This window comes from Cynocephalus volans, chromosome 1 (genome assembly GCF_027409185.1).
Source record: "Cynocephalus volans isolate mCynVol1 chromosome 1, mCynVol1.pri, whole genome shotgun sequence".
In the NCBI taxonomy this organism is placed as follows: domain Eukaryota; kingdom Metazoa; phylum Chordata; class Mammalia; order Dermoptera; family Cynocephalidae; genus Cynocephalus; species Cynocephalus volans.
Genome location: NC_084460.1, coordinates 141,450,662 through 141,468,089, shown reverse-complemented (window position 1 = coordinate 141,468,089; position 17,428 = coordinate 141,450,662).

The window sequence follows — 17,428 nt, the reverse complement described above, 5'->3', positions numbered from 1 at the left end:
AAAATTTATTTAGTCTTAGTGTATATTATCTTAGAGTTCATTTATTTAAATTCTCCATCCAGAGCCAAACTCTCCTGGACTGCAGGTATGATTGGAAGTTTTAATCTTCCCTTGGGTATTCCTAGTGACAGGAAGCTCATACACCAGGTAGCCTCTTCTATTGTCAGCTTGCAATTGCTTTTAGAACAGTGTCAATACAAGAGTTGGATACCCCTCCCTATAACATCTATTCATTAGTTCCATTTTTACTCATTTTATGAGTGTATTTTGTTTAAAATATCTATATATAAAGGATAAAAAATAATCTATGTCCATGTGGGAGGACCAACAAATGATGATATAAACATTCTATTTGCTTAATTCATATAAAGTTCTAGAATTATTGGTGACCAGTGTTAGTAGGCAATATAAATGAAGGTTTTACCTCACACTAAGTAAAATTCCATTGATGAAAACCTTAATTTGCAACATGGATAAAATTGAAGATGGTTATCAATTTTCATAATATTTTTTCCATCTACACATGGATTCAGTATGGGATTTTTCTAAATAATGAGTTGTTTAATGCATTAAAATGTTAATTTATAAAAACTCAAGTCACCCTCAATTTTATTTCTCTGTTGAATGATTAATTTATATCAAAAGTCAGCCTGCTGACTTCTGTGGAGCACTATCAAATGTTCTCTAATAGATGACAGTGAGAAAAATGACTTGTCATTCTGTATTGGAATTTGAAGCAAAGGGAGTTTTCTGAAAGTGGCATGCAATAACAGCTGATGTCTAGTGTGAAAAATCAATATTTTAAAAACAATGCCAAAATAATTTATATGCATTGGTTTAATTATGACCTTTTAATTTTTTTTTGTATATTTATGGATATACTGTTTATCTTAAAGATCTAGAAAATGTCTGAATAAACAAATATGTACAATGCCATCCACTTAAAATATAAATCTATTTCTCTTTAATGGTGCTTCCCATCAGGAGGAAATTATTGCATAATTTTATTTAAAAAGTGTAATACACACTAAAAAAGCTATTAGAAATAATAAATTCACCAAGGTAGCAGAATACATGATCAATATACAAAAATCAATTGTTTTTCTATGCAATGGCAAGCAACAAGCCCAAAATGAAATTAGAGAACAAGTTCATTTATAACGGCATCAAAAAGAAAACATACTTAGGAATTAATTTAAAAAAGAGGTGCAAAACTTATACTCTAAAACTACAAGATGTTGAAAGAAATCAAGGAAAAACTAAATAAATGAGAAGACATTCGCTGTTCATGGATTGAAAGACTGATATTGATAAGATGGCAGTAGTTCCCAAATTGATCTACAGAGTCAATGAACACTTATCAAAATCCCAGCTGGTTTCACTTTAGAAATTGATAAGCTGATTGTAAAATTCATATGGAAATTTAAATGACCCAGAATAGCCAAAACAATCTTGGAAAAAAAAATTTGGAAAACTCAAACTTCCTGATTTCAAAACTTACTACAAACTATAGTAATCAAGGGAATGTGGTACTGGCATAGGGATTTTCAACAAGGGTACCAAAATAATTCAATGAAGAAAGAATAGTCTTTTCAACAAATGGTGCTGGGACACTGTCCATATGGAAAAAACTAAAGTTGGACCCCTACCTAACATAATATACACAAAATTAACTCAAAATAGGTCAAAGACCTAAATGTAAGAGCTAAAACTACAAAACTCTTACAAGAAAACATAAATATAAGCCTTTGTGATTTTGGATTAGGCAATGGTTCCTAGCCCTGACAAAAGCACAAGTAACAAAAGAAAAAATAGACAAACTGGACATCCTCAAAATTAAAATCTTTGTGCTTTAAAAGACACTACCAAGAAAATAAAGACAACCAATGGACTGAGATAAAAATATTTGCAAATCATATATCTGATTAGATACAGTATCTCTAATATAAAAAGATCTCAACAATAAAGACAAATAGCCCAATTAAAAATTGGCCAAAGGATGTGAAAACACATTTGTCCATAGGTATACAAATAGCCAATAATTATGTAAAAATGTGCTCGATATCAGTCATTAGGGAAACACAAAGCAAAACAATATGAGATAATATTTCAAATCCACTAGAATGGCTGAAATAAAAAAGATGGGCAATAACAAATGTCTGGGATATAGAGAAATTGGAACCCCTCTTTACTGCTGGTGATATTGTGAAATAGTGCAGCCACTTTGGAAAACAGTTTGGCAGTTCCTCAAAATGTTAATCGTAGAGTTACCATATTGCCCAGCAATTCTCCTCCTAGGTATATACCCCAAATAAATTAAAACACATGCTCGCACATAAACCTGTACATGTCTGTTCATAGCAGCATCATATACACTACCCGGAGGTGGAAACAATCCAAATACCTATCAACTGATGAATGGATCAATCAAATGTGATATAGACATAAAATGGAATACTATTTTACAATGACAATGAGTGATATACTAAAACATGCTACACTATATATGAAACTTGAAAACATTATACTAAGTTAAAGAAGTTAGTCACAAAAGACCATGTATTATATGATTCCACTTATATCAAATGTCTAGAACAGGCAAACCTACAGAGACAGAAAATGGATTAGTGGTTGGCAGGGGCTGAGAGAGGCAAGAACGGGAGTGGCAGCTAAAGAATGAGTCCAGGGTTGCTTTTGGGATGATTAAAATGTTCTAAAATTAGATAGGGGTGATGGCTGCACACCTATGTGAATATAATAAAAACCACACCTTCAAAACGTGAATTGTATGGTATATAAATTGTACCTTAATGCAGCTGTTATAAAAAACGAAAGAAAACTGTATTTTGTTTAAAACACTCAGGTGGGAAAAAGATGTGCTTCCCCTTTGAGAAGGGTCTCTGTATAGACACAGGATTTTAAAGAAGATGGCTAAAAACAGGCAATAAAATATTAATAAATATCATAATGAAACTTCATAATATAGTACCATCTGTTTCTAACAGGGAGGAATAAGGAAGAATGTAAATAGAGTGGAAAACAGTGAATTGTTTTCCTGATTGAAGGCGGATGGTAATGGATAGTGACTATGATCTATTTCAGTTGATCTTCCTGGCACCCTGTTCTGATGTTGGAAGGGAAAAGGAAGAAAAGGACAAGTACAAAGACTGAAGAAGCTTTCTATTGTGTATGGAAGAGTGAAGCTTTACCATAAAATCACAAGCAATAGACTAAAAAGTGAGCAGTTAAAAGTAAAATGAGCACAAGCTGAAGATTTTTCTTGGGGCTCAATAAAGTAAACCAAGTATTAAATTAAGCAATGATGATAAACAAATGTAACTTAAGGAGATAAATCTAAGCCATGGTAGCAGTACTTTTTTTGCATATCTTGCCACATTTTGTTTATTTTGGTTTCTTAATTTATTTAGTTAGTTTATGTTATCAATTTAAAGACTTACAGATTTATAGAAAAAAAGTGTTGATTGGATCATAGTCCTTATCTCCAACACTTAGCATTGCCCTTAAGCACCAAATCTTTGCTTATGTATATTCTAATAAGACAACACTATTCACTTATAGGGGGTTGTTGGCTTTATAGTCTTATTATAGGGTTGTAGTGGTCGGGGACTGAGGAGTTAGTAGGAGGGGGAGAGCACAGAATTTAGATGCACTTCACAGATGCATTCTCTACCCATTGATGTCACTGCTAACTATGCTTATTTTATAAGATAATCACTTCCAAAGTGTTTATGAATCTCTTGGCAAATTTCTCTAAATTGCTAATCTCTGTTCCTTGGTTGCAAATTAATTTTTGAGATTGATTTTTTAGTACCTGAAGGATTGACTTGGTGGACAGTTTACTGGGCCAAAAATGAATTCAGATGAGGGCTTGTTAGCTTTTGTCTGTTACTTTCTGTTCTTTCAGATGGAATGTAAAGAAGTCACAGGACAGAATTTCAGATGTTGAGATTTCTGGGAAACTATAGTTTACTAAACGTGTCAAAAAAAGTATGAGTTTGATTGTTAACACACATGGAGGAAGTCTTTAACAAAGGAGGCCAAATGACTCAGTTCAGAATCTTAAATTTTCACTTTCCTCTCTCTATGGTGTTCCTCAAAGTAGGAAAAAATAGAGGTGAACCTATAAAATACATTTATTCAAAAACTATTTCAAAATAGAATTATGTCCAACAAATAAAAAAAAAACACATATTCATGCACATTAAAGCAAGATTAAAACTTTTTATACTAATTATCTGAATATTAAACAATATAATATGCAGAATAATTGTTCCTGGTATAAGTGCACATAATAAGTTTCCTAGCCATATCTGTCACTACCCCAAGACTGTATTTTAAATGGGGAAATATTTTTAGTATTTTCTCATTTTTGGTAAAATTGTTGACACTTTCAGTTGACTCCTTTTTGAACACTGCTTGAGCTTTCATTATTTAACTTGTTCAGTTTCTTCCTTGATTTTGAAGGGGTAAATGCTAATTGTCTTTCTATTTATAAATTTTGTTTCAATAATTGTAATTTATCAAAAGCTTCAAAATTTGATCCACCAGTTGAATATTTTGATAAAAGATTTTCTACAGATTCTAAATAAATTGTAATCAGAAGTCAGAGACTTAAAAAAAGGAAATCCCATTGTAAAAACTTTAGGACCATTTACAAAGAAATTCTTCAAAGGCTTAAACATTTAAAGAATCTGACTTATTATGGCTTTTAAAAAGAAACAGCATATATACCATGTTAATTTTTAATAAAATTTTGTATTCAATATCAGCTTCGTCATGAAAATACACTTAAGATACTCAAACTAGGTAACTATAAAGTTATTTTAAAATTTTGACAACTATTGCTTCTATTGTTATTGGTAAATATCTCATCATGTTTTGACATAATTATACATTTTGTGTGACTTATAACTAAATTCTAAGTGTTCCAAAACACTGAATTGCCGACAGTTGAATGGATTAAACAAATTTTTACTCAATTTAGTAAAAACATTACAAGAGAGAGGAAAGTCATTGTAGATCTTACAGAAATTTGAAAGGACAAGGAGAAAATATTACAATCATATTTATGCCAATAAATTCCACAACTTAAGTGAAATAGAAAAATTTCTTGTATAACACAAATTATCAAAAGTCACTCAGGAAAAAATGGATAATCTAAATAGCCCTATTTTAATTTAAAAATTTAGATTAATAATTAAAACAGCTCCAATAAAGAAAACTTGAGTCTAGATAGCTTCTCTAATGAATTATGTACAATATTTTAAGGAGAAAATATTACCAAATGTACATTAACGGTTTCAGGAAATAAAGGAGGAAGAAATAATTTCCATCTCACTTTGTAAGACAAAGATAACCTTAGCACCAAAATCAGACAATGCATTATAAGAAATAAAAAGGTATAAACCAATAGTCCTCATCAAAAAGATGTGAAAATCCTTAACAACATTAGCAAACCAAATCCAAACATATATTCAATGGACAATTCATCATTAACAAATGGGTTTATTTTAACAAAACAAGTTTAGTTTAAGATTTGAAAATCAATCAATGTAATATACATCACATTAACAGAAAAAAGAAAAAAATTGTCATCTTAATACTTGTCAAAAAACATTTGATAAAATCCAAGAGCAATTAATCATAAAGGCACTTAGGTAAGTAGAAGTAAAATGAAACTTCCTTAATCTTATAAAGTTTATTTATGGCAAAAACTACAGCTAACAATGTGCTTAATGGCAAAACCTTGAACACTGTCCCCTAAGATCAGAAACAAGGCAAGGATGACTATTCTCTTGCATAAAAAGACAGAAAAAAGAAAAAAAAAAAGAAAGAAAGAAAATAATCCCCATGTATATTTAAAAAGATGCAGTAAAATTGTATTTAAGACATGTGTATGTAAAAAGTCCCAATGAATCTATAGAACAACTACTAGAACTAATATGAGGGGTCTTCAAAAAGTTCATGGAAGGATTCATATTATCTTTTCAATTTTCCATAAACTTTTTGAGATCCTTGTACATGTGTTTATAGAAGTTTCAGGATGAAAAGGATCAACATGCAAATTTCATTGTATTTCTATACACTAGCAACAAATAAAAAAAATTAAAAATACCATTTATAATAGCATCAAATTACATAAAATACTTAGGAAAAATTTAACAAATATATGCATTTCCATGAAAACAATTCCAAGACATTGCTGAGAGAAATTAAGTTGATCTAATAATAGAGAAATATACCATATTAAAATCACAGCAGAACTTTTTCTTTGCAGAATTAGAAAAGTATACTAAATTTTAAATGTAAATGCAAAGGTCTTGAAATAGCCAAAACAATTTAAAAAGAGAAGAACAAAGTTGGAGGACATATACTGCCTGATTTCAAGATTTACTGTAAAGGTAGAGTAATCAAGGCAGTGTGGTATTTCAGAAAGGACAGACATATAAACCAATGGGATAGGATAGAACGCCCAGAAATAGATCCGCACGCAAAAGGTCAAATGTATGGTAAATTTACCTCGGTAAATTCAATGCAGGAAAAATACGGTCTTCTTAACAAACAGATATAAATGCAGGAAAAAAATGAATCCCACACTCTTTCTGATGCTGTACACAAAAATCAACTCAAAGTGAATCATGTATCCTAATGTAACATTTAAAACTATAGAAGATTTAGAAGAATAAACATGAGAAAATCTTCATGTCCTTGATGTATACAAATATTTCTTACAAGGACACACATACACATGCATGTAATACACATATAGCCACTAATTAAACAAACAAAATAATTAATAAATTGAATTTCATTAAATTTAAAAACTTATGCTTTTTGAAAGACATCATTAGGAAAATGTAAACTTAAGGCACAGACTGGGAAAAAATATTTGCAATATATTTATAAGACAAAGCACTAATATCCACTTATATAACAAACACTTGCTACTTGATGATAAATATATGAACAACCCAATAAAAAATTCTCAAAGTATTTAAATACAGTATACACTTTAAAAATAGATATAAGAATGGCCAATAAGCATATAAAAGTTGCTGAGCACCATCAGGGTAATGCAAACTAAAACCACAAACTAAAACTAAAACTTCCTGGCATGATAAAATAATTTCTTTTTTTGTGTTGGTAAAGATGTGGAGCAATCGGAAGTCTCATTCATTGCTTATGGGAGTATAAAAATGTACAACTATTTTAGCAAATTCTTACAAAATGAAACACACAACTAACATATGACCCAGAAAACCTACTCCTACATATTTAACCAAGAGGAAAGAAAACATACGTCCACACAAGTTCTGCAGAAGCATGATCATATCAGCTTGACTCATAATAGTCCTAAAATGAAAAACACTGAATTGCCGACAGTTGAATGGATTAAACAAATCATGGTATATTCATGCAATTAAATAGCACCCAGCAACGAAAAGAACAAACTAATGATACATGCAACAGCATAAATGAATGTCATGCTAGGTAAAAGAATCCAGACACAAAAGAATATATACCGTATTCCATTTATATTAAATTCTAGAACAGATAGAACTAATTTGTAGTGACAGATGGCAGATCAGTGATTGCCTGGGGTCAGGGGGCTTGACTACTAAGGGTTAACAGCAAATGTTTTGGGTTGATGGAAATATTCTATATCTTCATTGTGGTGGTGGTTACCTAAGTGTATACATTTGTCAGAACTCATTATCAATACACTTAGAATGGATGAATTTTACCATATTTAAATTATATTTCATTAAATTCAATTAAACATAAGGTCAAATGTTTTATTTTCGACAGAAAAAACTTTCCAGAACTTCATTTTGATTCCATTATTTGGATGAAAATATTAAACCATTATTGGAATTGTTTTTCTGCTTGTAGCATGTGATAATACTAATATATAACTGGTATCATTAACTATTTACAAAGTTTTCCAGTTAAGGGAGCCAGCCTACTAACAGCCATCATTGCACATCTCAGAGGTTTACAAAAATAACTGAAATTAATTTAGAAGAATAATCTTTTGATAATAATGAAGTTATGCTTCACAGAATTGTACAGATGTACATGCTAAACTATTGTCTTTGAGCCCATTTTTCTTAAAATAGCTATTAACTTTTGAAGTGGATGCTGATGCTTCTTCAGCAGATTCTGACACTTCTAGTTTTCAAGGAGTCAATGAAATAACCATGTCTCCTGAAGTAGATGGTAACACTGACAAACGCATTGCAGATTATATACACATTATCACTTTTTTTGAGAAACAGAACTTCAGTGCTTACTTTTTAAAATAAACGTGCATTTACTTCTTTTTAGTTCATCATCAATGAAATAGTTTATTGAAAAACAAACTAAAATGCATTACCAAACAACAAAATAAATAGATATGCAACCAACTTCAAAACCAGTGTGGTCACAGGGTTCAGACTACTCTATACAGCAGGACAGGTCAGCCTCTGTATCCTTCACATATTTACTATACACCTAGCCCATAAATTCCCACATTTCCCATAGACCCTGCTGCATGGTAGTGTGGCAACTCTTTGCGTCTCTCAAGGTGGAACCCAGGGCTGACTTTATGAGTGGTCTCAAATTCATTCTCCCAGAGTTCCACTTTCAGAAGGGCCCCATGCTTGGTTAAAAACTCTGCTGTTGTCCTCTTGAAATTCCTTATCATTTTATTTTCCAAACTGTGTTTTGTAAGTGAAATCTGAGGGGATGATGAAGCATGCATATGAGCAGAGGTGTAATAAAAAACACAAGATTAGAGAAAATAAAAGCAACACATTTGTAAACAAGGCAGAAGATTCTGATGTAGTTTTCTTCCTAATCATGATTGCTAGTGGCTTTTATTTCCCTGGGCTGAGGCATAGCTTGAAGGGCATATTTTAATTCCGGCATTGCTGATTTTTCCACATTTTCAAGTGTCTTCACTGTTCTAAGGCTGTAAAGCCGTTTCATATTTCATATGCTCTGTGAAAGAACTGCCATGTTGGAAACAAACTGGCCCCTTTCAAAGAAGAACATTTGTCTGTTGATTGACATTCATTTTTTAAAAAATCAAAATTAATGGTTTTGAATTATAAAGTAGCACAGTTATTGTAAAAAATACCGAAGTATATGAAACATAAAAATTGAAAAGCCGTACTCTTACCACCCTCTCTACTCTATAATTCTGTTTTATAGGGAGAACTACAATTAATAGTTCAGTATTTCTACTTTCAGAATACATCTCTGTGTGTATCATCTGGTCTTATGTTCCTTTTTAACTCTCAACAACATTTTGCAGCTACCCTTCTATGTCAATATATATAGATATATATAGTCTATATAGCTATATGTATCTGTCTCTCTATCTCTCTCATATATATTGTCTCTCTTTCTATATATATTTATCTGCTGTATTTTATGTGTGCACTACAATTTTTTAAACTAATCCCAAATTGATATTTTTAAAATTTTCAAAATGTAAATAACCTGCAATGAACAGATCTTTATTTTTTTACATTTGTTGCTTATAATAATCTTTAAGAACATAAAATGATGTAAAGGACATAAGGACATAAAATAGGTGCATTTTGTTGTGAATTATTAATTATACTATGAAAATCAACCACCCTACTTCTGCATAATATCAAGAATAGCATCTCCCTACTTATTGACAATTACTACTTTATGCTAATTCATCAGATCCGAAAACAAAGGTTCTGCTGTAATGATCTTAATACTAAGGATGATAAAGAGAATGACAATCATGAGTTCACTTTGTTACAAATGCACATCATTAAAAGATGGGCCCCTTGCCTCCTCCTCTTTCTTGAATTAATGCTTCAGGGCAAAAGATCAGAAACTCCCCTACAGGGTTTCCCTAAGGATATTCAGTGAAGAGCAGGAAAGGCTTAGTTTTCTGTGCCTAAGACTCACTGCTTTTACTGACAAGTAAGATCAGAAGGATTGAGCCTAAAGTGTTCTTCTTTGTGACTCCTGTACAAATTCTGCACATGTTGAGGCTGTCATTAAGGTTGCCATTGTGACACCTGCCTAGAAGGAGAGGATTGACAGTTATTTTGATCAACAAGGCTTGCCAGTTTGGATTCTGGCTTTTTCCACAGTGTTGCATTAACATTGAGCAAGATACTTTCCAGATGCTACCTGCCATCACTCATTTGTAGACTTTAGGTCTATTCCATAGGCCCTGACCTTGCACTTCCTTCGACCACTGCCCACCTTCCCCCTTACCATCCTGGGTGGAGCCATTATCTCTAGCCATACTTGGTATCAAGGAGTCCAACAAAGGTTTTGTTCTGCTCAGGCTCTCGATATGCTTTTTCTGACATCAGTTTGACATCTGAATGACTTTGCAAACTTCCCTCCCTTCCCCACATATCAATCTGGGTGCCCATTCCAATTCCTTTAAGAAATTCTGACTTCTTTAGGCCATTTCTTTCTTATTTTTTTCATCAGTCTCTCTATAGAGTCAATCTTTTCTCCTTGTACTTTTAATCAGTATCAAAAAAACAAATTGAGACTTAGGTAAGGAGAGACTTCCTTGCAAGAGGGGGAAGAGACATTTGCAATAGAGGAAGGAGAACTATTGCAGTAGGAAGAATGTATGGACCTTGAGATCTGCAAGCATCTCAAAGGTTAGTTAGGAAAGGGCCTGCCTTTCAGAGGGAGGAATAAACAAGGTTAGCAAAAACCAGGTGTGGAGAAATGGGAGGAGTGAGGTCTGTGAAAAGACAGTAGATCAGAGAATGAGGCTAGTATATTTTTGGGAGGGGTCATTAAGAAGGGATTCTGTGCTGGCTCAGGCTGAGGGTAGATCAAAAGCCAGGGGCCATTATGGAAAACAGCATGGTGGTTTCTCAAACAACTACAGATAGAGCTACCATATGATCCAGCAATCCCACTTCTGGGTATGTACCCAAAGGAGTGGAAATCATCATTTTGAAGGGATACCTGTACTCCCATGTTTATCACAGCTCTGTTTACAATAGCCAAGATATGGAATCAACCTAAATGTCCATCAACAGATGACCAGATAAAGAAAATGTTGTATATATACACAATGGAATACTACTCAGCCATAAAAAAGAATGAAATTCTGCCATTTGCAGCAACATGGATGAGCTTGGAGAAAATTACATTAAGTGAAATAAGCTAGTCACAGAAAGAGAAGTACCACATGTCCTCACTCGTAAGTGGGAGCTAAGAAACAAAGAAGGACCATAATGAAACATTGGACTTTCAGAAGGAGAGAACAGACCTATAGTTACTAGAGATGAGAAAGGGGGAAGGGGAGGAAGGATAGGGAGTAATTGGGTAAGGAACACGAAAAGTAATTATGATTTGTAATGAACATGCTAGTCATATTGATTTGATCATCATGTACCGTATGTACACCAATACTGATAGTCAACTCTGTACCCCATAAATATGTATAAGTAAAAATAATAAAAAATTAAAATTAAATAAAACGAAAGCAGGAGCCTGGAGGAAGGAGAGAGATTGAACTTAACTAGTGGGGACCAACAGTAAAAAAATCATTTGTGAGGCAAAAAGTGGGAATTTGGAGGTTCTGTGCCTGGATTATGACAGACAAGAGGGGGCATCTGTGAGTCTTATCTAAGTCATATGCAGAAAGATGTTTCTTTGCAAAAAGCCATTTTCTGGAATGCAAAAAGCCATTTTCTGGAATGCAAAAAGTGGGGGAATTCCTTCAGTCTTCACCATTTTCCAGGATTACAGGGTTCAGGTAAAATTTAGTATTGTCATATGTTTTTCTCATTTTTGTCTCTAATCTGACTGTTCCTTACCGAAACATGGTTTTCTACTCCTTCATGCCTGCACTTTAGATCCACTAGGTTTTATTTCTCTCAGCACTAGTCTTACATAATTTTTTTCCTTTACAATTTTTATTGCTATTATCTTTAAAAATATTTTAACTTATAAAGTGAGCAGAAGTATATACAAGAAAGTGGGATCGACTCCACTGGATCCATGTGAACTAAGATTTTCATGGTGGCTCTCCAAATGACCATGAAGATCAAAGACGTGGGAAAGGGTAGGACAGGTTAATAATCCCTTTTATTTATTTACTTTTTTCACATGATTAAGTAAAAGTTTTAAATACAAACATTTTTAGGAAGAGAAATCATTTTCATACAGAAATACAACACATGCAGATGATACAAGCAGTGTGTAAGGATGTTGCAGTGAAAAGAGACTGACCCTGCTTATTCACTCCCTTATTTATTTTATTTTATTTTGTACACTGTAATTAATTAACTAATTAATTAAATTAAGACATGATTGATTATACATGTTTGTAGTGTACACAGTTGAATATCAATACCTGTGTACAATAGGTGATGATCAAATCAGATAGTTAGCATATTCATCATTACAATATGTAAGCATTCTTTCTGTGCATTAACCAATTTCTTGCCAACTCCCCCCCTCCCTTTTTTCCACCTCTAGTCACCACAATTCTGTTCTCTTCTTCTGAAATTTCAACCTATTATTGTGATCCTTCTTTTCTTTTCTTTTCCTTTCCCTCCCTCCCTCCCTCCCTCCCTCTCTCCCACTAATAAGTGAGGACCTGTGGTATTTCTCCTTCTGTGTCTGGCTTATTTCACTTAAAATAATTTTCTCCAAGCTCATCTGAGTTGCTGCAAATGCAGAATTTTGTTCTTTTTGGTGGCTGAGTAGTATTCCATTGTGTATACATACCACAGTTTCCTTATCCAATCATCCACTGATGGACATTTAGGTTGGTTCCAAATCTTGGCTATTGTAAATAGAGCTGCGATAAACATGGGAGTGCATCTCACCCCAGTTAGACTGGCTATGATCAAAATGACAGAAAATAACAAATGCTGGTGAGGATGTGGAGAAAGGGGAACCCTTATACACTGTTGATGGGACTGTAAATTAGTACAGCTATTATGGAAAACAGTATTGAGGTTTATTAAATAACTACAAATAGAACTTCCATATGATTCAGCAATACTACTATTGGGTATGTATCCAAAAGAATGGAAATCATCACTGCCTTACTTTAGATCCACTATGCAGAGATAAAATTTTTTGCTCTTTCACTTATTTACTCTGTTACTCCCATATCTTATAATTAATGTGCTAATAAAGCATTTCTTTATCAATCTAAATTGTGTCTATTAATTCCCTGACAGGCCAGCACTACATAGTCCTCTATCCTGTTTATATAATATACTAGTACTTTTAGGCAAATTGATAAATGTTATACCATATATTGTATAATTACATAAATATTTTTATTTAAAAATCATATATTATTATGACTTTTTTTCCTGTGTGTTTTGTTTCCCCTGGTGTTCACAATAACCTTTTTTTGTTTACACTCTTTGCTTTTTTAAAATAGTTTTACTGTTTTTTCAAATTCTCATCATAGCTGGTATTTCATTTCAACCATGTTTTTCCATGATTCTGGAGTTCTCTTGCCTTTTTCCAGTCTGTACTACTGAACTCCATACATGCTGCAAACTGCCATATAGGTTTTTCTTTATTTTTTTCTGGGTTAGATCCACTATTTCCTTGTCTTTGTCTTTCTTGGTTTACTTTCTCCTTTTGCAGAAGTCACATTTTTAAGTCACTTTCTGTGAAAAGGTGATTGAGAGGTACATTTTTTGAGTCTGAAAATGTCTTCATTCTATTCTTTTATGTAATCAATAGTTTAGATGGGTATAGAGGTCTTAGTTACAATCATTTTTTCTTATAACTTTGAAGCTATTGCTTCAAAGCAATGTCTTTCTAGCACTCAATTGCTGTTGAACATTCTGCTGTAATTTTCCTCTGCTTCTTTATTGATGGTTAGTCTCTCCTCTGAATTCCAAGGGGGTTAGGGAGAAATTGTAAAGGGTCGCAAAAAATGTTTACATAATGGTAAAATAAACAAACAAAAATAATAAATTAAAAAAATGGATTCCTTTAATGCCTTCTTTTTATTCTTGATGTCCTAATATTTCACTAAAATTTGTCTAGGTTTGGGTACATTTTCATTTATTTTGCAGGGTCTTTGGTAGGTCCTTCAGTTTTAAATACTGTTTCTGTAATAACTTCCTCTCCCTCCTTTTTTGTTCAATCTTGTCTCCCAGAAAATCTTTTTAATTGGATATTAGATTTCCTGGATTAATCCTCTATATTTCTCATCAAAAAAGATCATATCTTACATCTCCTCTTTTTATTGTTTGATTTCAAGGAAATTTCTTCAATTTTATTGTTGCCTTATTTATGAATTTATAATTTGAGTGATTATAATTTTATTTCCAAGAAATTGTACACTTTTTTCATGTTATTAATATTTATGATTGTCTTATTTGTCTGAAGATACTAACTAGTATTTTTTAAAAATTATATATTTATTTTGATTTTTGTTCCCTGAATTAGTTCTGTTTCTTTTTCCTCTGGAGTAATTTTTCCCCTGTTGGTTTATGTCTTTCTCCCTCTTTTATGTTGAAGGTTTTCGTCAAAAGTTTGATAACTTTTGGTCTGTTCATATTTACAAATGAAACAATGAAAAACTGGTGCTAGTCAATTTTAGGTGGATTACATTTTTCATTGGTGGTGTCATTTCACAGAATCGATTGGGAATCTGGCCATTATGCTGTGGGATTCTGCATGTGCCTTAACGTCTCTGAGGCTTTTCAATTTCTGTAGAGAGGAACCTATTGATTCATTGACTGGGAGAAGAAGCTCCGCTAGTGAGTTTTGACCTTTAGGTATCAAGTCAACTTTTTAATATGCAATCTTTCCACTTATCTCTCAGTTTTTGTCCTCAGTTCTTACCCCTGCCTTTCTAGGTACTTGACACTTTTGAGTGGTGAGCCTCTTGGGATTCTGCAGGGAAAGTGGTTTTCCCTAACTGTGCCTTCTGTGAGTGCTACATGTTATGCTTCCTCTGTCCTCCTGTTGGGGTTAAAGTAACCCCAGTTATTTCAACAGCCTGCTGGGCCTGCATGCTTCCTTGTCTTTGTAACCAAGCTAGCTTACTGCATCAGCTCCACTTTTAACCAGCTGTTCACATTCTCCCTTCTGTAACAATGCCTGCTTACCACATTAGCTGCTGCCCTGACCACATGAATTCTGAGAAAATAAAACTAACTACTGCATTAGCCATGTGAATGCTGAGAAACTGAAACTTAAGAAAAACTGTAAGAGTCTGCCTGTATAAATCCTGTAAAACCTAAGCTCAGGGCTCAGATCTTGGAGTGTTAGCTCATCTAGGCCTGCCGGTATCATAAAGTACCTGGCTCTCCAACTCTCTTAGTGCCGTCCGCTTCTCTGTCAAGTCCGTTTCTGTAACACTCCTTTCTCAGTTATATACCTGCATGCATTCCTCATGTTCTAGATGTTTTGGGGAATCTATTCTCTATTCTCTTCTCTCCTAACCCCATTCTTTTAATTGGTATTTATACCTTCTTTATTCTTGTGCCTCCATTTACTGGGGCCTTGTGAGAGAAGGGAGATAATAGTAGTCAATCTTGTATTACTAAACATGAAATTTATAGTTTTTCAAAGCTTTGTCCTTGAACATCACCAACCTATCTGGTCTAGTTGAAAATCTGATCATCACAACACTCTTTAAATATATCTATTCAGAAAAACACAGAAAAAACTTGCAAATGAAAATTGTGAAGAAGTTAAAAATATTCCACCCCAAAATATGTTGTTCTGGCATATTGACTATTTTGAGTTAAGGCACTTAAAAAAGCTAGCAATTGCAAAGGGATCACTCTGACCTTCATTCTGTTTTTTTTTTTTTTAAAGCAGTAGATGAAATTTCCATAAGAAAGATGTCTTCCCTATATCAAAGTCTATTAGCATTCTCATCAGGAAGGATGGAAAGTTGAAGCTGAGGAAAATCTGTACAAACAAACATTTTTGAACTAATCCTTCTCTTCCTAGTCACTTCTCTACCCTATTAACTATTCTGGCTCAGGCTGCTTTCCTTATCACATTTTACCCCTTGCTATTATTTATCTAATTTAGTATATAAGTGATTGACTCTAACAGCTTCTTTGAGTCTTCATTTCCTTAAGGGCTCCTATGCCATGAAAAACTTATATTAAATAAATGTATATGCTTTTCTCTTGTTAATTTATCTTATGTCAATTTAATTCTTGGGCCCAGCTGGGATCCTAAGAGGGTAGAAATGGAGTTTTGAATCCCCGAAAGTTGCTGTCTATTGATTTAACTTAAAATATGTAAAAATCCAAAGTTTGTATTTAACATTAACATCATTTGACATCCTATGTGGACATTCACTAAATTCGCAGCACCAAGACACCTCACTCCTCACATTCTCATAACTGTGTTCTCATCACGCAAGATGCAATGCACTGGGAGTGAGATGTCTTCAGCTGGGTAACTGCTTTTACTGCACTCTTGGTAAGTTATATGATTTAGACATATTGTTCAACATTTTTTAGTTTCAGTTTACTGGAGAAGTTGGATTTTAAAAAGCACTTCCAAAGTCCTTTTATCACTAGAATTTTGTATTTCTCCAATTCTAAATAAGATAGGATATTTAGCTTGCATTCTGCAGACCAGTCAAATGTCAAGAATTATGCCCATGTCTGGCACACAGTGAGTGTTCAATAAATTTTGTTGAATGAAAACAGTTGAAATTAGAATTTATATTTACTCATTCAGTCGATCAGTAGAGTGCTTTCTTGTGCCAGCACAATTCTAAGTTGGAGAAGAAGCAGTGAATAGACAGAGCATGAAGGTCTGCCCTCATGCAGCACACATTCTAGTGGGAAAAGATGGATAATAAAAAAGTAAGAAAATGTGTATTCAAAGTAATTGTCACATAGTTGTGCTATGCAGAAACTAAATAAGGTGAGAAAAGCTTGGTGGATGTTTGTGCTGTTTGAGATAGAATGCCCAAGAAAGTCATCTCCTGTGAGGTGAAAGCTGAGCTGAGACCTGAAGGAAGAGCAGGAGCCTGCTAAAAGTAGAGCTGAGAGTGTCCCAGGGAGAGGGAACAGCTAGTGCAAAGGCCTCGAGGCAGAAACACTCAGAGTGCTGAGAAACAATGCAGCCATGTCTAGTGATGAGGGAGAGGTTGGAAATGTAAGCAGGAGACAATCTAAACCAGTGTAAGGATTTTGGATTTTACTCTAAGTTTAATGCGACTTGTTAGAAGGTTTTTAAGTTGTGCAGTGACATGAGCTACTAAAAAAATTATAACCCTTTGTCAGCTGTATCAAGAGTGGACCCAACTACGCTACTTACGTTATGACCAACTCTCACCTGGCATTTCCCATCCCTCATGTTTTAATTTTCTCCTTAGTACACATCACCATCTCATGTGCTACATATACTTATTTACTGTGTATTGTCTGCTGTTCCC